Source organism: Pinus tabuliformis, chromosome 9 (assembly GCF_031772625.1).
Source record: "Pinus tabuliformis cultivar Carrire ecotype Pingquan chromosome 9, CPIR1, whole genome shotgun sequence".
NCBI lineage: Eukaryota > Viridiplantae > Streptophyta > Pinopsida > Pinales > Pinaceae > Pinus > Pinus tabuliformis.
The window spans coordinates 876,849,233-876,872,548 of NC_142307.1; the positions used below are offsets into that span (position 1 = coordinate 876,849,233).

At 36.9% G+C, this 23,316-nt stretch overlaps 1 pseudogene; it reads left to right on the forward strand.

Moving 5' to 3' along the window:
- Positions 1-23,316, forward strand: part of LOC149151585 (putative methyltransferase PMT21) — a 61,831-nt pseudogene that overhangs the window by 25,065 nt on the left and 13,450 nt on the right.

Consider the following 23,316-nt stretch of genomic DNA (forward strand, 5'->3'; position numbering starts at 1 on the left):
TATGTTCATGAGGGCGCGCTACGCATCAGGGAGGGGGCGCTACGCATCAGGGGCGCGCTACGCATCAGCGCGATTTTCTCAGTGTTAATTTGTTCAGGTGCTACGCGTCAGAGGGGCGCTATGTGTTGGGCTTTTCGCCCAGAAACTTGCCAGCAAGCTATCAAATCCCCTCCTCTCCGTACAAATTTGTAGGTAGGCTCACATCCACCACTCGTGCTTGGCTTTTGAAAGATAAATGTAATGGGTTCATGAAAAGTTTGCCGTGGATATCCAAGTTTGAAGCACTCCTTTTGTCAATATAAAAAGTGATGTAGGGTTTGAAAACAGTGTGTTACCAAGGTTGTATTCTTCCTCGTTTCCCTTTGGCATATTTGGCACTTGAAGACAAAGACATCAAGCCTTCATTCCTCATTTTCAACAAATCTGACATACACTTGGCATATACATTCAATACCATGGAGGCGGGCACCAATACATCATATGACCAAGACAACGACTCTACAACAGAATTGCATGCACCGGGAGGGCACTAAAATGTCGAAAAGGGAGGATAGACTCCAAATTTTGGCCAAAGCCTCTTTGACTGAGCATAATACTTGATTGGGGACCCCCAGCCCAAATTTCAAGAAATTTGGGAAAAATTGTCAATTTTGAATTTTTTTTTTCGCTAAAAACAGGTTTTTTCCCTCAACGCGTAGCGCGCCGCGCGCTACCCTGAAGATGGGCAAGTCCATTTCTCAAAGACTCGAATTTTTGGATTTGTCATGACAAATTATACTTGCTCAGCAATTGCCAAGACATTTCATCAGGTTTTGAGCCCTCAGAAGGTCAAAAAACATGCAAAAAATGACTTTTTGCCACTTTTTGGACACACAGGAAGCAGTCTTGGGAGATTGCAATTTTAGAGGGGCAAATGGACACCCAATTGCGAAATTCTACTTGGGTTGGAAAGTACACATCCATACCTTTCCAACAAGCCTACTTTTGCCTCATTTAGATGCCGGGAAGTGCCTCAGAAGTTGGCTCAAAGGCGCGCTACGCGTAGAGAATTGTGGCGCTACACATCAGGGAAATTTGCCAGATTTTCACCTACAGCTCAGAAAAACGCAGATTTGACTAGTTTTGACTTTTTGGAGTGATTTTTCATCCTCCTTGATATAATTGATGTAATTTTATGATGTCATGGCACTTATTTATCTCTTCTGGAAGATTCATTCATAAAATAGCAAACATTTAATGAATGAATTGGTTTCCTAGCTTATAGAGGCAAGTTGTTTTGACTGCCTAGATTATAGTGCTTTGTTTAGAATTGGTTGAAACAGCTCCTAGGATGATGAGCTCGACCCCTAGAGGCTAGGGAATGGGTTGGCATGGTCTATATTATGTATTTTCTTAATCATTTTCAGGGGTTGGAGAGGTTGGACTCTTGAGGGATAAGCTTAGACTGTTTTACTCTTTGTATCTCTGCAATTTTGGCAAAGGGAAGACCAGGGTTTTGTAGCACTATTTGGGATTCTTGTGGTGTTTTGTGTTGATGGTGTGCTTCTATCATGTACTTGTAAGCGTGTTATGTGTATCATTTTCCTACTTCTCTTTTCTGCACATTAAGTAAATGAAGTGTTAAGGTAGAATTCATAATTTATATGCTTTGCCTTTAAGTTTGCTTAATATCTATGTTTTCCTCTATCTAAAGAGAACTCTCGAAGGTTTCTTGCTCTCTTTAGCTTCTCACCGGTCATTTCTATCCATTCACTTAATTCAAAGGCATCAAGACAATCTCCTACCTTGCCCCAAAAAGACCTCTACAAAAACTGTGTCTCATCCCCACACCCAAAATTGTTGTGCTCAGGTCTCCAACAAAACTCTAAAAATTTAAAATCAAACTTTCCCTATCAGTTTAATAGCCTAAAATCAGTGTTCTTTGTTGGTCATCTCCACCCTTTGAAGACCTCTTGCCGAGATAGACCCAGAGAGAGCCCTCTCCTGCCCCGTAGGGCTAGCTACGAGGCTAAGTGGTTTGATGTTGCCTTGGATTTTGTCTTTTTCAGCCTGAAGCCAAATTCAAGCGCTAACACATGGCATTCACAAGTGATGATGATTCAGGTCTAGAAGGAAATGTAGATGAATTGTTAATGAGTTCAATTGAAGAAAATTAGAAATAATGAAATAAAATCATCTCTCTCAAGGTAGAAAACAAGGAAACAAAAAGAAGGGAAGACCTCTTGAAAAATAAGCGAAAAAGAAAAATAAGAAATTTGTGAAGAACGTGAAGCCAAAATAGTATCTTTGAGGAAGGAATTGGAGAAAGTCAAAAAGGGTTGGGAAAGCTCTCAAATACTTGACATTATCCTAAATAATCAAAAACCTCAACATGAGAAATCTAGGATAGGTTTTAAAGGATAATCATCAAGTACTAAGAATAATGCGAAAAGCTATGCCGACATACTTTATAGCAACCCAAAAGAAGAAAGACTATTTCATCAAAGGCCCATCTCAAATGCAAAGAATGAAGAGAGAGTAACTCCAAGGTAGAATGTTAATTCAAATCATGTCTATTACAACAGGTACAAAACTATCCTTTTTGGGCATTGCTTTCATTGTAAAAATTTTGGTCATCAAGCTGAACACTACATGGCCCATAAGAATGAAACACCAAAATTGAAGGATCAAACAAAAAAACCATATGGTCTCAAAGGGAAAGGACAAATCAAGACCTACAACTCTTTTGATCCCTTGGCCAAATTTGATCCAATTTTCTCATTATGTAATGATAATGGACATAATGACCAAAAATTCCCCCTTAAAAGAAGAAAAGCAAAAAATGAGAATCGAAACACGGATAAATGTGGCCTAGAACTATTTCCTCACAGTGATGAAAATCATTGGTTTGTGGATAGTGGGTGCTGCAGACATATGACAGGGGACAACAGGAAGTTTGTCTCATTGAACAAAAACGAAAGAAATGTATCCTTTGGAAGTGGATCTGCCAAAATTGTTGGAAAAGGAACTGTTACCCTTATTAATGGAAAAGGAAAGGCTCAAAATGACTTTCTAGTAAATGGGCTCAAACACAATCTCCTGAGTGTTAGCCAAATCTATGATCAAGGACATAATGTTGTCTTTAGAACTAAAGATTGTGAAATAAGAAACTCTTCCCTAGGGGAACATGTGGTGAAAGGGGTTAGAACATTAGTCTACATTCTGAACAAAATTCAAGAAGATAAATGTTACTTAAGTCAAACAGATGAAAGTTGGTTGTGACACAAGCGACTTGGACATACAAGTTTGGATAACCTGATCAAATCAACAAGATTAATGTAGTACGAGACATCCCAAAGTTATTCAAGCCAAATCAAGGAGTATGTGGTCCATGTCAACATGGAAAACAAACTAGAACTAGCGACAAGACCAAGGAGTTTCCTACATCATAACCTTTAGAGATCATCCATGCTAATTTATGTGGACCAAATAGAACTCTGGCACTCCAAGGAGAAAGGTACTTTGCTTTATTTGTTAATGACTATACTAGAATGATGTGGGTATATTTCATAAAATATAAACTCAAAGCATTTGAGTGTTTTAAGAATCTTAAATCTCTTGTAGAAAATGAAAAGGATTCTAAGATTAAATGTCTTAGAATGGATAGAGGGGAAGAATTCACATCAAAAGAATTTGATGAATTCTGTAAAGTACATGGAATCGAAAGAGAACTCTCTACTGCCAGAACACCCAAGAAAAATGGGGTAGTTGAAAGAAGAAACCAAATAGTCCAAGAAATCGCAATAACAATGTTAATAGAAGCTGACTTGTAGCCAAAATTCTAGAGAGAAGCAGTTGGGATAGTTGTTTATACCTTGAATCGAACTCAACTAAGACCAAATAATGAGAAGACTCTTTATCAATTATGAAAAGGAAGACTTGCTTCAGTAAAATACTTCAACATTTTTGGATGCAAGTGCCTCATAAGAATCAATGATGGCTCACAAGGAAAATTTGATTCTCGGGTTGACGAAGGGATATTCCTCGGATATTCTATAAGGAGAAAAGCATACAAGTGCTACAATAATTGACTACAGAAAATAGTGGAAAGCATTGATGTGAATATTGATGAATGCCTTCCAGAAAACGAAATTGAAGATCATGAAGTTGACCCTCTCATTGAAGAAAAACCTAAAAAAGAGGAAAAAGATCAAGAAAAACAGAAGGAAAAAGAACCATCTCAAACCCCTTCAAAGATGAAGCTTCTCCAAAAACATCACCCAGAAGAGCAAATTATTGGCAATATAGATGAAGGTATGCATAACCAGAGAAGGATGACAATTACACTAAAGAAAAATGATTTTCTCTCCTATCCATGATAGAACCAGAAACATTTACTCAAGAAAGTAAGGATCCTCATTGGGTAAAATCCATGGAAGAAGAAATGTCTCAAATCCAGAAGAATGAGACATGGGAGCTGTTACCTCATCCAAAGGATAAAAATATAATTTGAACCAAGTGGGTGTTCAAAAACAAAATGAATGAAGATGGAAAAATCATCAAAAATAAGGCATGTCTTGTTTGTAAAGGTTATTCACAAATTGAAGGAATCGACTTTGAAGAAACCTTCACACCAATAGATCATGTGGAAGCTATAAGGATGTTCTTGGAATTTATTGCTCAAAAGAATTTGAAATCTATCAAATGGACATAAAATCAACATTTATAAATGGGGAACTCAAGGAAGAAATCTACATGGAGCAACTAGAAGGGTTTAATCTAGTAGAAGGAAAAGTTTTTGTTTATAAGTTGAGAAAGGAATTATATGGGTTGAAACAAGCTCCTAGAGCTTGGTACACAATATTGGATCACTATCTACAACAACAAGGCTTCAAGAAGGGGGTGGCAGGGAGTAATCTCTACATAAAGATGGATGAGGATAAGTTACTCGTCACTCTTGTCTATGTTGATGATCTAATTTTTGCTAGTAATAGTGATGAGATGAGCCATGAGTTTGCTCAAAATATGTCAAAAGAGTTTGAGATGTTGATGATAGGAGAGTTATCTTACTTCCTTGGACTACAAGTATCTCAAACCACAACAGGCATGTTCATATCTCAAGCAAAATGTCTTAAGGACATGCTTAAAAGATATGGAATGGAAGATTGTGCACCCATGAGCACACCTATGACCATAGATTGCAAATTAAGCAAAGATGATGACTCTCCTCTAGTAGATGCAACTTGTTATAGGTCAAAAATTGGAGCCCTCCTATACTTAACTGCTACGAGACCTAACATTATGCAAGTAGTAGGAATGGTGGGAAGATTTCAATCATCTCCTAAACAATCCCATTTGTTGGCTATAAAAAGAATTCTCAGATACCTGAAAGGAACTCCTGATTTCAGTCTTTTGTACCCTAAGAGATCAACTCTTACTGTGACTGCATACACAGATGCTGATTGGGCTGGGAGTGTCGATGATCAAAAAATTACTAGTGGAAATGCATTCTTCCTGAGAGATTGTCTAGTATCTTGGCTCAACAAAAAACAAACATCCATATCAATATCTACAGCTGAAGCTGAGTATATAGCTACTGTAGATTGTTGTACTCAAATATTATGGATGAAGGAAGCTATGAAAGACATCAACATAGGTACAAATCAATCAATAACCATCTAGTGTGATAACACAAGTGCTATCAGTCTAAGCAAAAATCTAGTGATGCACCCAAAGACCAAACATATACCAATCAAGTACCATTTCCTTTGTGAACAAGTAGTTGAACAAAACATCATCTTGGAATATATCAATACTAAGGAGCAGATAGCTGATATTTTCACAAAACCTCCTCCTCGAGAAGAATTTGAATATCTTCGCCAAAAGATGGGGGTTATTCTCTAGCATCACATTAAGTTGATTCATAAAGATTTTGCATGATAGGGGAAGCAGTTCAACAGGGGGAGCCCCTGTGCACTCCTTTTCCATTTATGTCAAAGGGGGACAGAACAAGAATATTGCCAACAATGACAAAGGGGGAGATTGTTAATCTAGGTTGTCGTTGATTTCAATATAACAATGTTTGTGATGGCAAATTCCCATTGATTTCCATTGATCATAATGCTCATAGTGATGAAAGTTTGATTTATGATGATATGATGAGGTGGAGGACCCAAGTCAATTGAACAAAAAATGACGTAGGAGGTCAATTGAACAACAATTGAATAGTAATTGACACAGGAGGTCAACTGATCAACAATTGAACAGGAGAAATTGAACAGCAATTGAACAATGATAATAGAGGAGTAAAGAAAAAAAACTATCAGAATAGTGGAAGAGTGAAGAGAAGTCACAGGAGCAACAACTATTGGAAGAGTGGGAGTTAGAAAGTACAGACTTCCTTGATTGTGGCTGAAGTCCTGCACTCAATCCTAGTTGATCTCATAGTAAACCCTTAGATCATAGTCAATTGCGGGGGTTAAGGTCAGTTTTAATCCATGTGCCCGTCGAAGTCCCGCAAACTGTCGATTGCGATAACATTGTGGACCCACTGCACCATTATAATATGTCCTAAAGAAATATCGCATATGTTGCATATAAACAATCTTGAAGAGATGTAACGATGTTAAAACCCCTGATTGTGATATCATATTGCGGACCCACTACACCACTATAACATGACTTTATACAATTTTTCATCCGCAGTATCGCTAGCTTCTAATGGATGTCAAACTGCCGATTGCGATAAGGTTGTGGATCTGACTTGTTTATTAACAACTGCCTAAGATCATATCGCATCCACTTTGTTGGCCGTAGGGGATCAACTATGTTATGAGAATACCTCAAGAAGTTGCGATTACGTTTAAAGGTGATGACATGGCATGTGGGACCTCCATATGGGTAATGTATCTTAGGCATCTATTAGAAAGAAGAGGTAACAGTTTACAACTCATGAACTTGAAGGAACAGAGGAAGCCGAAAGGTCAGGGGAATGAAAGAAGAAGTCGAAAGGTCAAGAAGCCAAAGGTCTGGCAGATGATGAAGGTACTAAAGAAGTCGAAGATTGACTGAGAAAGAAAAGGAGAGGAGTAGGATAGAAGTAAACCATAGGTCCAATAGGATAGGAGGAAACTGAAAGAGGAAGCAATTTCATTGATTGGGTTAATCTTTGAAAGGCTTGGACATGTGATGAATTAATCAAGTACATAACGCAACCTAAAGAACAATTATGTTTCTTGAAGAACAATTAATCAAGTACATAAGCAGTAGCCAACACCATTATTGAAGATTTTGTGAGTCTATTTCTGGGAAGTTAGAGATCACGATAGAAAGAATAGTGAGAAGTAGTCACGCTTGAAACAATTACCACAATGGTAGAGAACAGGGGCCTAAAAATAGAGAATTTCTTTTGTGCATACATTGAGGCTTGACACAGATATCTTGTTAGAAAGCTTGAACAAATATTGGAAACATTATTGGACATCATGATGCCTATTTGAAATCATCATGAGGTAACCTTCATATGAAGACAGACTGTCATTGATGTAGAAATGAAGGTGTAGATAGACAAAATTTAGTGAAGAAGATGTTGGGAGCAGAGAATAACTACCAAACATATCTAGACAATATATAGCAGAGGGTTGGAGCCCTTGGGGTTGAGGCCTTAGAATTGGAAGGATTAGTGTCCTTGGAGTTGGTGCTCCTAAATCAAAGGTTGGTGCCCTAGAGGTTGGAGCCTCACAAAAAGTCCAAGTTGGTTCTTGCCAACTGGTTGAAGCCTATATACACTATACTTTATTTATTGTAAAGATTGTATTAATAAAAGCATTTATTCCTGTTGTTCATTTTGTGTTCTAAATATAAATGATTAATTGACAAAAAATAACAATTGAAAAGGAATACTGATTCAACCCCCCCCCCCAGTATTTCCAATAGTTATGTCTGGATATCTAAGGAACAAGGAAGAAAACTTGGTGCAAGGAGTCGAAAGTGTATATCATTTTTGTATTCAAGTACCTCCAAAGCATATGATCTCTATGATGAAGTAAATTAGAAGTTTCACTAGTAGAAAATGATGAAATTAGTGACTAGGTGACTAAAAAATATAGTCATCACAACTTTTCCAAGTGAAATACTACCAAAAATGAGCAATCTTAAGTCACCCAACTAAAAACGACCAACGTAAATGACTAATTTAGTCCCAGACTAAAATATATGACTATCTAATATGTAATATAACTAAAAATGACTAACGTGAATGAATAATTTAGTCTAGCAACAAAAATACAACTACCTAACAAGTACTACAATAATACAAATTGGTCATTAATGTTAGTCATTTTAATTGTTCCACTTCAACAATCTAAAATTATAGGTGATAGAGGATTCAAAATTTTTTATCGATTTGCTAAATGGTTATACTTACAAACTTCTTTATTGGATCAGTGGATGATTAGAGTTATGGAGTTGATTATAATATTTGGGGTTACGTCATTTAATAACATTCACAGGAATTAAATTCGAAGAATTTGTTAAGTGTGCATGGACATGACATCCTTGTGAACCATAAACTTAAATAACGACATCACATTTATACACATCATTTAGAAACATTGACAGGCAAATACAACAACACCAACATCCAAACCCATGTAATGAAGAATAAACTATAATAAATATTTGACCATAAAAAATAAATTATTTATGCTAACCTTACCATAATTGTAAACTCATTATGCTATATTACTCAAGTATGGTGCCATGGAACCATAGTCGAGTAATATAACATAATGAGTTTAGATTTATGGTAAGGTTAGCATTATATATATATATATATATATATATATATATATATATATATGGTCAAATATATGTTACAGAAACACTAATAAACACATGTGGAATCCTCAATCCTTAGTTTTAAATATTAAGAAACCCATGCAAATGCTCAAATCCACCAAACAAAATATAATGTGGTAATATGAATGAAAAGGGAAATAAATTAGCAAATCGTCAAATCCACTTTGACCCTCACACATAGCACTAAACATCACAACTGTTCCAAATCATCTACAACATCTACAATACTAATGAGTAGAAACAAAATTGAGAAATACAAAAAATAATAATTACAAAAATCAAGAAAAATGAAAATAATGGTAAACCACAATGGTGATGATTGCAACATCAACCACAAAAAGTCACGCAATAAGAAACATCCATCCACTTATAGATTGCAATAGGGAGTCTCGCAACATCATCTCGCCAATATCGAACCTCCATAAAGTTTTGATTTCTGAGTAAGAGACAAGTATTTGGCGGAAACATAATTAAATTCAAATTACATTTCAATAAAAAATATATTTTTTTCATTGCATTCTTTTATAATTAATCATTCTAAAAAATGACTTTGAAGCTCCTATATGCTCCCTCTACCCCAATCTTTGAATAGAAACACTGGTCATTCACCCTTTGATGAGAATGAAATCAAACCTTAGTTAAATATCATCAACATATCGTGATTGATCCTTGAACCATGGGGTTCCCAATCGTAGATATCATTCTCAGGAACTAAAGTTTTCTGAGATCAGGATGATGAAGATCCCAATGTTGCAATGAAGATTTACTTCCTAGAGTTAAAAAACTAAGGTGATTCCCTCCTATGAACACGACCACGTTTTCATGGTCAGAGATTCAAAATTTTAGAGTTTCAAATTCTATTTCGACTGTCATTTTTGCGTTGCAGAACAAGTATCCATCCAGATTTTGTCCTGCCTGACCCTAAGGAAAAGCTTATCATCCCAAATGCTTACTACATTTGCTAGATTTCAATCTAGGGTCTTTATTTTGAATGTGATGGCAATCCACATGTAGGGCCACTTATTGTTGTTTTGATGAATTCTGTGTGAGGTTATAGGAGGATTTTATGTAATGTTGAAATTAATTTGGGAGATGTTTGGAAGGAAATTGTCTGTATATGATGTATGTTTAAATACCCAACTGTTATTATATCAATGATTGGCTTTCACTTGCATAGAATACGATGGATTCAATCTATTCTTGGTAATGGATTTCAACGGGGTTGCTATGTGATCGTGTTCATTTTGGTTGGAGTAGGGTTGTGAAATGGAGCAGTGTGGAAAACTGGGGGTGTTGAAGAGTGGAATGGGTCCGGTTATGGCATGGATAGACAAAACCTCAAGTCACTCAATCTACTCAACCTTATATTGTGAATGTTGGAAGGGAGTGGTGGATGTTGCAGGTGACAATGAGCACTTGTAGAGGTCATTTCCTTCGAATTTCCATGGATCATTGAGTCGTCAATGAGCCATCATTCAATGATTCAATGACCAATACTTCTAGTATCATGCCTATTTTTACTTCTTCCCCTCTTCCTGCATCCTCCCCTTCATCCTCATCACGTAGAAGGCTTCAAGGGAAGGATGTTTTATGCCAGTATATTGCAATCAAGGAATACTTTTGGAGATGCACTTGGTTTCTATGAAACTAGTATGGAAATAGAGCCTACCAATATTGAGGCTAGCATTGAATAATGAATTTGTCTCCAAATACAAAGTCTCATTCCAAGGGAATTTGAATGCTTTACATAAACTATTGTGCTCAATCCCAAGAATGTGTGTGCTCTCATGCATTGTGGAGTTTTGTACAAAAATGATGGACCAGAGGTTTGTTTCTCCCAACTAACAATGTTTATTTTTTTTTCTTTTTCCCGTGTACTATTTTTTTCGTTACTTATTTTTTTGAGATTCTATATAGTAGTAGTTGTTTTATAATTGATTTTGAAACTAAATTCATTTCAGAATGTATCTTAAAGAGATAAATTCTTGGTTTTTTAGCTAAAAAAGGTCAGTGTAGCTGAGGTGCTAGTTTAGAAGTTAGGTTTAAGTTATGGAGGTGAGCTAGCAAATCTGACAACTGGTCCAGAGTTTTATATTATCACAACTAGATTGGAAAATTTTCAAATCTTATAAGACTGGTAATTTGTTACTTTGTTTTACAGGCAAATGGAGTTTCAATCCTAAAGTATGCAAACTGGAAGAATAAGTAAATTATATCAAGGAAGTACAACTGAAGATAACCCTTGCTTTTTCTCGGTAGATCATAACACTGACCAAACTATGGTTGAAGTTTCACAATGGGATATTCCTGCAAATAATTTTATTTGGGAAGAAAAAAAAATTCGGCAATAGGTTCAAAATGTGACTATGGAAGTGCTTGAGAAAGTGACAGAAGAACTTGGAAAATACAAAGACAAGCTCGAGGAAATGGAGGTTAGTTTAGAAGTTGGGACCTCATTAGAACATGATAATAGATCTCCTACGATGGATAAGGATGATAATAATTTGTAGAGTTGTAGGCTTCTTCCAAATGTTGATGGGCCTTCTCTTTAAAATAGAAATCTTTTTTAGTATATAAAATTGCCTTATATTTCAATGAGGGGGATGATAAACTCGAGAAGGTTGAGACTGAATCTGGAGATTTAGAAGCCATGTCTATGTCTCAAATTAGAAATATTTTCACATTCCAGATTGGATAAATAATGTCACCACTGGAGAGGGTATTTACGGCTCAGTTGATTTTACCCAGTCTCGTGAGATAGATAAAAATTTTGGATGCTGGAAACTCTTTCAAGCTATCCATCCAAGAAAAGTGATTCAGGTTTACTTCCATTTATGATATGAATTTTATTTTTATTATGTTAAAGGAGTTGCATTCTTCATGTAGAACAATTTTAATAAATGAAGCTTATGTTCATTACAATGTAATTTGGAATTATTGAATATGTTGTGGTGATCGAAGTCGGATTCCTTTATTTTTTTTAAAAGATTTTGATTATTTAATTGCTCAGGTCTTATTCATTTTGACTTCATTGTTTGGACTGGGTTGGAGTGGGTCCTTTAATTAGCTTTGCAGACTTACAAATAGGATGTTTATTGGAAATATCTTATTGTTACTAGATTTTGCTACATATAACAAGGCTTCTACAACATGCCTAACTGGGAAGGATGAAGCTGAAGCATGTAAAAAACACGCAAATGATAATGTCAATTATGGAGTGCCTGATACAATTTCAGTACTCTTGAAGGGCGATTATTCCTTTGTCAAAGCCAAAGCTAAAAATATACCCGATGGAGAGAAAATAAGTCATGAAAATATTGTTACAGAGTCAGAAAACAAATTTACAAGTCATGACAAAAATGTGGTCATAGTGAGGTGGTAAGTTTATGTACTAAGACCATGATCTGTAGTGCATCAGTTAGACTAGGGAGCAATTCGTCGAAAATTGAGGCTAGAGAGGAACAAAAGCCTTTTAGGATAGATCTTCGTGATATTGGCCCACAATTTACATCATCATGTAGCATGCAACTATCAATATTAAAATATTTGAATGCAATAGTAGTACCAGCATCAATGTTGTTTCAACAAATTTTCATAGATTCACAACAAGTACAATTGCGTGCATAAATTCTTGTGTACTAGTCACTTATGTGAGTTATCTCTTTTGTGTTTATTCTACCTCAGAACCCACAATTATTCTTAATTGGGAGCTGCATTCTAACTACCAATGCATGATTTGTTTTGGCAGTCAAGGTCATTACCATATGAGGCATTGATAATAACAACATTTTCTAATATAGGGGGATGTGTCTGACCATGTTCTATGTTGAGTTTGTTATCTATGTGGGATGATCATTTCTTACATAATATTTCATTTTTATTTATTTCTTGTCTCTCCAATATCTTTAAGACAAACAGTTTGTTTGTGTGCTAATATTGTGTGTCAGCATCTCAAAATGGTTCCTTTGCATTAGATGGAAGGAGTAGGCGAGAGAATTCTTGGCATATTTTTGCATATCGTATTCATGGGAAGGGATTCTATAGTACCTATTGACACCCTTTGCTCAAGCATAACATCAACAATATCTAGCAAAATTGTTGAAGTCATGGAGATTACAACTCCTGCATCAGTTGATGCCCCTAATGCAAGGAATCTTGTTTTAGGAATGAGGTCAGCAGACTTGGTAGTGTCAAGGAGCCATTTATTTCTGACTAGAATGACCAGGGCTTCTAACTTAGGGAGGGGTGGGAGAAAGAATACCCCTCGAGCAATTATGAGTCCACTTCCCCCACTCACATTGTCACCACCAGTGTGGAGTACTCCAGTGAATGAAGGGATGCATGGGTCCACCATTTAGAGGAGTCTACATTTTGAACCCCATCAAATGACCGTAGTAAGGCATCTCTATCAATCTGCACAAATTGGACACTACCTACTCCAGAAGTGCTACTCCTTGGATGCCTCACTTACCTTTCCCTGGACCATGGGTGGTCCCTCCTCAAGGACCACCACCAGATTTTGGCTTATAGATTTGTAGTTTTGCAGTTCCAGAAGGAACTCAGGATGCACTTAATAACTAAAGGTATTACATATCACCTTATGTACCATATACGCCAATGACACCTATGGTTCCTCATTTCCTAAGTATGGTTGGGGCTACTACAATTCACACTGGTACCAATGTTAGTACAGATGTTCCAAAAACATGTGTGGTAGTTGGTAGGTAGTCCAACAAGGAGCAGAAACCTAGAAAGAGGAAAAAGAAAAGTGTTTTAGAAGAAATTGTTCAAACTGGTGGCTTGAAAGTGACATCCAGTGTTCCTAAACAACCTACTGAACACACATCAATATCTTTCCTTGGGTCATTAATGATTTTCTCAACTACTTCAAATGCTCTTATTACATAAGGTACTGGCATCCTGGGTACAATGTTTGTTTCTCATTACCAGGTAATAAGTAGAGGAGAAACTTGACAAATAATTATATTTTCAGAGGAAACAACAAATTCTATAGAAAAGGTGAAATTGAATGTTGAAGATGTTGCTTCTATTGCAGCCACTATGGTTAGGCACAACCAGGGCCTTTAGAGTTAGTTAGTGTAACCTATCAGTTACATTTCCCTCTTAAATTAAACATTGTAAATAGGTTGAGTTAGGGACATGGGTTCCAGGGACGACGAAGACTTTGTGTGGGGACAAATGGAAAACAAGGGGTAGGTGGCGTCATAGGGATTGCCTTGCAAGAATTGGTAAGAAAACATAACTAACTCAACTATGACAAGACTATCACACATAAAAATCTGGAATAATATGGACAAATAGGAAGGATTAGATTGGATTGCTTGTTTTGTGCTAGGCTAGAAACCAACAGAAAGGGGCAGATATTTTTTTCTTAAGCAACAGGAGCAGGGGTGCTAAAAAGGAGAAGAGAATAGTGCAGAAGAGGACCGTGGAGAGGGGTTTGGTTTCCACTATTGAAAACAATGCTAGGAAGGAACTATTGGGTTGCATGCATAGAAGGAAGGAACAATGAGAACATTGCACATCCTTGTGCATAACTCAAGGCCTGTAAATTCATTGAAGGGTGGAGGGAATCAATCCCTCGGAGACCCTACACCAACTACCTATTTTAAATTTAATCCTTGAAAAAATTTCTCCTACAAGCCCTGGAATATGGCTCGGGGATAATTGGGTTGTAATAAAAACAACATTCCGATGTAGGCCAGTCTACATATGTGTGGAGAAGTCTAGTCCCTAACTCAGTTTCCATACCCGGTTTAGAGATAAGTATTTCCACCATTGTTGATTTTAAGTTATATCTCCTGAAAACATCATTATAAGAATAATCACATTTACATGATGCTACGTTGTTGGGAATTTAATTGTTTCCATTGTCATCCTTATTATTTCATGCATATCTTGGTAGGAGGCTATGGGGTGGTACAGGCAATGTGTTTGTCTATTATACATGAGGTGAAAATTATTCCTTTTTAGAAATTTATAATAAGTTTTATGTAGGTTACGCTATGTCTACATATATTGTTCCTAAAGGGTAGGAGTAGAAAACTATACCTCTAACCAATGTATATATTCACCTTTTCCCACCACTGATAAGTAAAAAGAAAATGAAAGGGTAATATGAAAAAGATGGCTTATTTCTCATCAGGGAGCTGTAAAAACTTATTAAAATATTACTACAACAATTTCGCTGGAAAAACTGCATTCATCATCGATGAAGGATGAAAAATATCTATCACTCCTTAAGGTTGAGTGACTGACTTGTCAAGGAACATTGGGTTCCTGTTAGATAAGTGAGTCAAATCCTCCCATTAGTTTGATCTACAACTTCAACCTTGGAAGTGGTAGACTTCAGTCCTGTAGGTGGTGTTAATTTTAGCTTGACATGTTCTTTTCTTAGGACAATTACTTCAACATTCCATATTATCCCATTTATCAATCCATTTTATTTCCATTAGAAATCACATGAATCATTATCACATTGGTAGTAACTGAAGAAAGGACATAAATGATAAATGCAGAAGACAAGCCAAGATAAGAGAACACAAGTATATGGTTCAAGCCAGGGAAAGCCCCAAAGATGGGGAAAACCATTCATTAATTATTCTTATTATTAATGTCAAATGTTCAACAGAGAGAGTACAATAAGTCAAAGTCAAAATGACATGGAAATTTTAAGATCTAGTATCGCTTCCCTTAGACAAGTAGATGGCCCAATCAAAACTGCAATCTCAACACTCTATCAACAAAAGACAAATTGTGCCCTATCTAATGGTCAAAATGGTCATGTAATCAACAAAAAAATCCTTCTTGAGCTCAAAATTCTTTAGTAAACTAAATCTTCGTTAGGGCACATTTGATCATTGTAATAACTCCTTTTCTCGACTCTAGACTTCCTTCAAGCAATTCGAATCATCCTTCTAGAGTCTAGACTAATTCTAGCCCTCAAACATGCCTCAAGACCCTTCTTCTTCCATAAGACACGGCTTGTAGCTTGCCTGGGTTGTTACTTACATTTTTGGCCACTAGTCCAAACATTATTATGCTTGCGAACTTTGTGATGAAGCCTCCTAGTGTTGCAACCTACCTGAAGAGGAGAGATCGCACACAAAATAGTCCTAGCACACATTCTGAACTACCTTGAAGTCTGTAACTGCCTTCTTGTAGGATCTCACCTACAAAATAGGAGAATATGCATCCAATAAACCCAGACTTTATCCTAACAGCCTCAACCTCCTGCCTAAGGAACTCGGCCCATCAAACAACCCAAAAGAACACTGTCCTTCTTCATTCGGTGCAGACATCTTCTTTCTTTGGCTATTTTAGAGAGGAGAAAATAAGAGATGACTATGTATCAAATGAGGTTGGAGGTCACTTCCATTTATAGGAGATGGAGAGGGGTTCAACTAGGTTAATTAAACCCAAACTAAACTTGTTAAATTACACATATATCATCTTGAATCCAAAAAATATATCTCCTTATCCAAATTTGGGGATCTTTAGGTCAATTTTGGTGCTCTCGAAAAGAGGAATTCAATGACATGATTGTCTTCTTTAAATAATATTCCCGAACTGAAATTTATCCCTAGCTACCAATTTTAACACCATCTCAATTAGTTAGAATTCTACCTGCCAATCCATCCACCATCATGCCATCCTATCATAATGAACTATCTTAGTATCCCTTCTCAACTTTGCTGAACACTGATATAGATAATGAAGAAGAATTGATAAAGAGGGAGTCGCAAGACCTTTCCACTTTCCACTGAAAAAAGTCAATCCACATAACCAGGGGTAGAACCCTAATTGGGCTTGTTCCTAGACCATGTTTTTGAAAACAATGCATCCTAGTCAAAAAGAGTACGATAGTACATGATGCATCCAACTGCAATGATATGGCCCCTATCCACTTTTCCCAACTCATTGGTCATGTGAGAGGTACTTCCTATGAGTCCAAGACTACATGGGTAGTATGTATGTTGGGGCATCTGCAGGAGAAGGTGAACCACTCATCGTGCCTATGTGCCATAGGAGAAGGTGAACCACCCATATTATGAATCATAGGGGAAGGTGAACCACTCACCCTATACATGTGTCATCATACTATGGTATATTCTCACAAGGGAAGGTGAACCACTCACCCTATACATAATGAACCAATAGAGGAAGGTGAACCACTAACCCTAAAGTCATACATAGCTCTAATAAGTACCCTAGTCCTCTAGTATCTCCTAGAGCTCAATGTTCAACCAAGGCCCTCATAGTAGGGTCTTTCCACTGCTCCCAACCTCTCTATGAAGGAAGGTAAAGTTGACCTTACCAAGAGGCTTTGAGGGTATGCTCATAACCTACACATGCATCTTGCAATGTTGGAGCTTGATTGCTCCCCATTGTACCATATCCAAAATAAGGTGGTACCTAATACCAATATGCTAGGAAAGGTCATGGAACATGAGATTCACTAAAAGAAAAATCCCACTCTGCGACAATGGTTTCCAGTATGTGCTCAAATAGCTCACTGAAGAGCTTACTCAACCAAATGGCTTCATAATAAGACATGCTTACTACTTTATAAATTCATCCTCAATGGTGCTCCTAGAGTAATAGAATTCAGTCTTTGATTTAGTTACAAAATAAAGGTGGTCCCCAAGAGATATGGCACTTAGATGTTCTCTTTCCATTTACACTTCCAATCCAACAATTCTCAACAGTGTATTTCGAATCATAATTAATCTTAATGATAAACTATCCAATATATGAGTCTTAACCATAAATTGTCTCAGTGTCTTAGTATTATGGGCCATCGCATACACCAGCGTCCTCACTTGTTGTCTATAACTAGATCAACAACATCTCCATATTATTAGACCTTTAAGCTTAGACACAAAGCTAGGTATCTCATCTAGATTTTAAAATTAAACTCCTTCTTACATTGATAAGTGGGAGGATCATCATTTTGTTGGTTGGATAAATCGATCCTGCGAACAAGGCCAATCTCCCTAGTATCAAAAGATAACTAGCAACAAGCAGAACAAGTAAATCTACCTTTCTCTAAACATATTGCGATTCATAAATAAAAACTATAGAGGTGTTTAGACCCTACCTTAAGTCCATCGCTAGTTTTTAGCAGCCATCCTTCAACCGTCCACAAGAGTTTCCTTTTGAGAACCTGCAATCACAAACAAACACACATCAAATAACACCTGCATAACTAATATCATAAATCATGTTCATTATGGTGATCAAGGAATCCATAAAATAAACCATAAAACACAGCTTATTGAGAAAAATAAACTTATTTGTATTAACTTTGAAATAGAAGAACTTTACAACCTTTGGTGCCTTGATGTTGTACAAGCTCTTACCAGGGTCCGAAACAAGAATCTCCTTTACTTTGATAAGCCTCACACTCTTCGAAATGAGATCAAAGAGGTATGTAATCTCTCCTCACAAAAGCTCAATTAGGAAGACTAAGTTCCAGCAACATTTCACCTCAAAAATATTCAGCTTTCAACCTCCCCAGTAACCAGCCCAATGCTTCATTTTATAGGTCAAAGGAAGGAGGTTACAGGTCTACCTATGAAGGGATAGAGTCCTCCTTCAAAGGGATAAGCTCCTCACATCAAGGGGTTAGATCCTTAAGGTATGGGATGTATGAACCTTAAAGGAGTGAACTTGCCACCTCAAGATTCCTTCCAGAAGCTTCTAGAAATGACTCAAGGTGAGTTTGGAAGGATATACTTGCACCTTTTTGACTTTTACGAGGGTCTGCACCCATAACACAGAGACAGAGCGGTCAGGTGCATAGGGAAATGGCCTTTAGGTGCAGTACCGCACGTAATGCTAAGAGAAGGTGCGTTACCAGAGTTTTATAGACTTTTGAGGGCTTTCTCTTATTTTCAAGCTTGATATGAAGAACTGAGGTTTAAGACTTGCAAAGTAGGAAAGTATGAGTGGTAATGGACTCGAACAGATTGCAGAATGTCAAGGTGACAATTTTTGTGACGCAAATTGCCACCTAAAGTGCGAAGTCTGTAATAGATGAAGATGAAGTCTTTCATGTATGAAGAGTGAAGTACTTTATCATTTCAAGGATCATCCTACAGAGACCCCAGTTGGAACTTGTAAAAACATTCAACGCAAAATATATATGTGAACATATCATCGCTGAGGTAGGCATTTCCATACTCAGATCAAAACTGACTAGAAAACTAACTAAAGTGGTCTGATACAAGGATGATTTTGTAATACATCACGAGTATCGACATATGTAGACACAGTATGGGAACAACCATCTATTTATGAATAGTCGATTGTATAATGAATAAAAAAATTACTCGTAGCCTGGATGGTAGAAACTAGATCTAGGGTCTTGATTTCTGGTTCCCGAACTAGTACGATTCTATCCATGTTAATGAATGTGTTGAAGTTGAACATGGTAGAAACCACTTGATTACTAGTCAATGATGTGAACTGTTAACAAGTGTGAAAGAGACTACCAGTAATGTCAATGGCTCTCAAAGTACTTAGTACAATCCATGAAAGCAAATAAATAAGATGATGTCGAACATGTCATAGAATCCTTTGATTAAAGGTCAATGATGCAACCTGTCGTTGAAGGTGAGAAACCTGCCATTAGGGCATGCAGATTCCAAGGTACTGACAATTTCTAGATCATCTTTCTAGATAATGAGCTGAAGTCAATAGAAAGCGATCTGTCATAGGCAAGCCCACAACACGAAATCGTAGATCAAGTTTTGAAGAAATATATTTGGCAAGGACTAACTCAGGGATGGTCAAAATGGATGACAGATATTTTACAAATGAATGGTTTATTTGAACTGACCTCTTGAACACATAATGACACTGCAGATGGTTTGGTGACAATTGACCCAAAGCTAATACCCAGAATCTGGCTGAAGAATTTCAATATGGTTTGATTAACTACTAGGCAAAGGATTTCCCAACCCAGGTAAATAAAAAGTGTCGTGTTCAAGAGTGGTTGACTACTTTTCTAAAACACAAAGTATAACAAACAGGTTCATTTTTCTCTCTTTTCCGCCACCATTTCTGGCAAGTACCTCTTTCTTTTTGACAAGCTTTAGGAGGATAACATTTGCTTGGTTATATGCTCATCGTTTAGATGAGTCCAACCTAGTTTAAAATTCAAACCCTAAGAAGGAGTGGTTCATTCTTGTTTAAAATTCAACAGGTCCTTTACTGTTAAATTTTAACGAGTTCAGTATATGGAAAACTCAGTGTTTTTCAATTTTAGGGAGTAAGAAGAGAAACTTAAGGAAACTCCATGGGTGTCCTTTTTCATAAATTCGTGTCCCTCAAGCCTGAAAAAGTATAAACTAATACTTGAGAGAACTGCTTGACCGTTACGATCAAGGAGTACTTTTCATAGTTAGTGGCCTCGATTTGAAAAAGTAAAAAAAGTGATCAAGACACGTTGTTTCATAACCAATATCGAACATGAAACAACAAAAGTCCGGCAATCTTTTCATGTTTATACGGTCAGAAAAGAGCTGAAAATGGACCACCTTTTTATTCTGTTTAACGAGTTAAAAGGGAAAAAACTCGGCAATATTTTCATATTTTACGAGTCAGAAAAGAGCTTAAAGAAGACTCGTCCTAGAGGAACGAGTGGTATAAAGGGTAACAACTAGTTCTGGCAATGGAGGAACTGCTGAAAACATGTAATGGTTAAGAGATTGGCTAATAAAACCAGTCATAGATGTGGTCCCTCAGGAAGGGTAAATTACCAAGTGAAACCATATGATCAGCCAAAGAGATGGTTGCAATGGAAAGAAAACAACCAAGGCTGATCTAACAAAATTTAGTGGATAAAGACGACAATCATGAGATGTTAAATGGGTATGGGTTCATTTTTACGCAAGCTTGAACCATGGAGAACTTTTCTTGGATTCGGTTTCATGTTTTAATAAGCTTGAAATGAAAAACTATGCTTGTTATAAGTTTGCATGCCCCGGCATAATGACTCAAAATGAGGTACATGCCCCCCAAGCTTCATTGCATTCAACCAGGTGGATGGAATGAAGGTTTACATTCGAGATATTGGAAAGACTCGAATTGGAAAGGGAGTTGTTTCATTTTTTAATGAGGTTGACACAGGAAAAGAACTATCCTCAAAACCCTTGTTTCATTTTTTTAAACAAGCTTAACACAAGACAAGGAACTATGCTCTTGACTCCTTGTTTCATTTTATAACGAGCTTGACATAATACAAGGAACTATGCTCATGACTTCTTGTTTCATTTTTTAACGATCTTGAAACAAGACAAGGAACTATGCTCATAACATCTAGTTTCATTTTCTAACGAGGTTGAGATAGGAATAAACTATCCTCACGATACCCTGTTTCATCTTTTAGCAAGGTTGATACAGGAAAAGAATTGTCCTCACGATATCTAGTTTCATCTTTTAACAAGGTTGATACAAGAGAAAACTATCCTCGACACATCTAGTTTCATTTTTCAATGAGGTTGAGATAGGAAGAAACTATCCTCGCTACATCTGGTTTCATTTTTTAACGAGGTTGAGACAGGAAGAAACTATCCTCGCGATAGGTCAGGAATCAAAAAATGACTGTACAACCTGATATGCAAATTCAAAGGGACTCAAAGGCATCGCGCCATGAAATGAATCCACCTCAAAATTGGAAGGTACGATCCAAGGATCACCAAAAGCAATAGTGTCTGATGAAATCATATGAATAGTTGCAATGGGAGGTGATACGTTAGGAGGAGGGAAGGAAAATATTCCTAGTAAACCAGAATCTTTAATCAAACTTACTCCAACATCCTTGTAAGGGATAGTCGTTTTACCGACATGCTGAATACTATCTAAAGAGGCTGCGTCGAATGAGAAATAACTCAGATGGTCTATCGTAAGGATATTTCCATTATGAGGAAGCTTAATAAGCCGAAAGACCGATGAAACAATAGTAGTCATAGCATAAGACCAACTGTGACCCAAGAGAAGGTTGTAATCTAGAGGGGCATTAACCACTTCCACATCTAGATTTATACTTTTTCCTTCAACCCCTATAGGTAAATCTTCCAAAATACCAAAAGGATGGAACCCTCAGCCATCAAAAGCCTTTAGAATTGTTGGAGATTGATTGAGTGTAGGAGAACCAATAGATCTCCAACACTGGATCGACATAATACACGTAGAAGATCCCTCATCAATCACAGTCTGAAAGCAAGGTCCGTTTTTGACTAACATTGGAATCTAGAAAGCTATTTGATGAGGAAGGCGAGGTGTACTATTCTCTAAATCAAAGATAATTAGGTTTGAATCCTGAATATCGACAACTCCTATAGCAGACAATAGTAATTTACGTTGTGCTGGGCATGATTACAGTACTTCCATAACCGACATTGCTGAAGGGGCAATGGGTAAGTCTTCAAAAATGTTATAATTCTGAGTAGCTCTCACACATGGATTGAAAGCTGATTTCCGAAATATACCTTTAGCAGACATTTTTGTTACTAAGTCTAGGTTGGATTTCTCAATATGTAGCAGATCAGAACCAGGAGGAGTTGAAGTTCATGGATTTGAATTAGAAGATTCTTCTACTTTACCACCAACAAGATTTTTACTACCATAATCTTGCGATCACGTCGCAATCCTGACATGAGACATCATCATAATGGGTTCTTCTGAGGCATTTGAGGAAGAAGCAACTACTTTACTATGTTTAGTCGGAGAAGGATCCTTCAAGACAGTAGGCGTTTGAGAACCTTTAACGAATTTTGAAAACTCTGCTCGATATGGGCATTCTTTGGCAAAATGATCCTTGTCGCAGATGAAACAAGGATAGAGAGGTTTTCGTTTTTCGTTAATAGATTCGTTTTTATTTGTTTTATCTTTTGAAGTTTGATTGTTTTTGTTCTTCCCCTTCTCTTTACTACTGGATTTGGTCATAGATGAATTTGCGACATGGACGTTGGCAGAAACTTCAGAGGAAGAATCTCCTTTTGGGGAGTCAGGTAAAGTTATTATAGGAGAAGAATTCTTTGAAGATTTCTTCTTGCTTTTAATACTAACTGAACCAATCATACCATAAGTGGCATGACACCTTAAAGGAGTTGTAGCTTTCGGAAGACCAGGGATTTTCTCCAGTAAAGTACTTGACTGTGTATAAACGAGGTCAAGGTACTGAGCCTGAGAAATGACTTGCTCTTCAGTGACAACTCCTGCCTTAGCTACATCTTTAGTGATTTTAGGTGACAATGATTTTACGAACCATTTCGCTAAAATTTGACCTGGAATGAAAAATTTCACTAAACGCCTTCTACGTTGCCATTCATGAATATGATCAGAAATATATGTGGATGTGGATTGTTTTAGTGAAGTTAATAGTTCCGTGCCATTGTTGTATCTAATAGGCAACTGAAAATGAGTTTAAAAAGTAGTGGCCAACTGGCT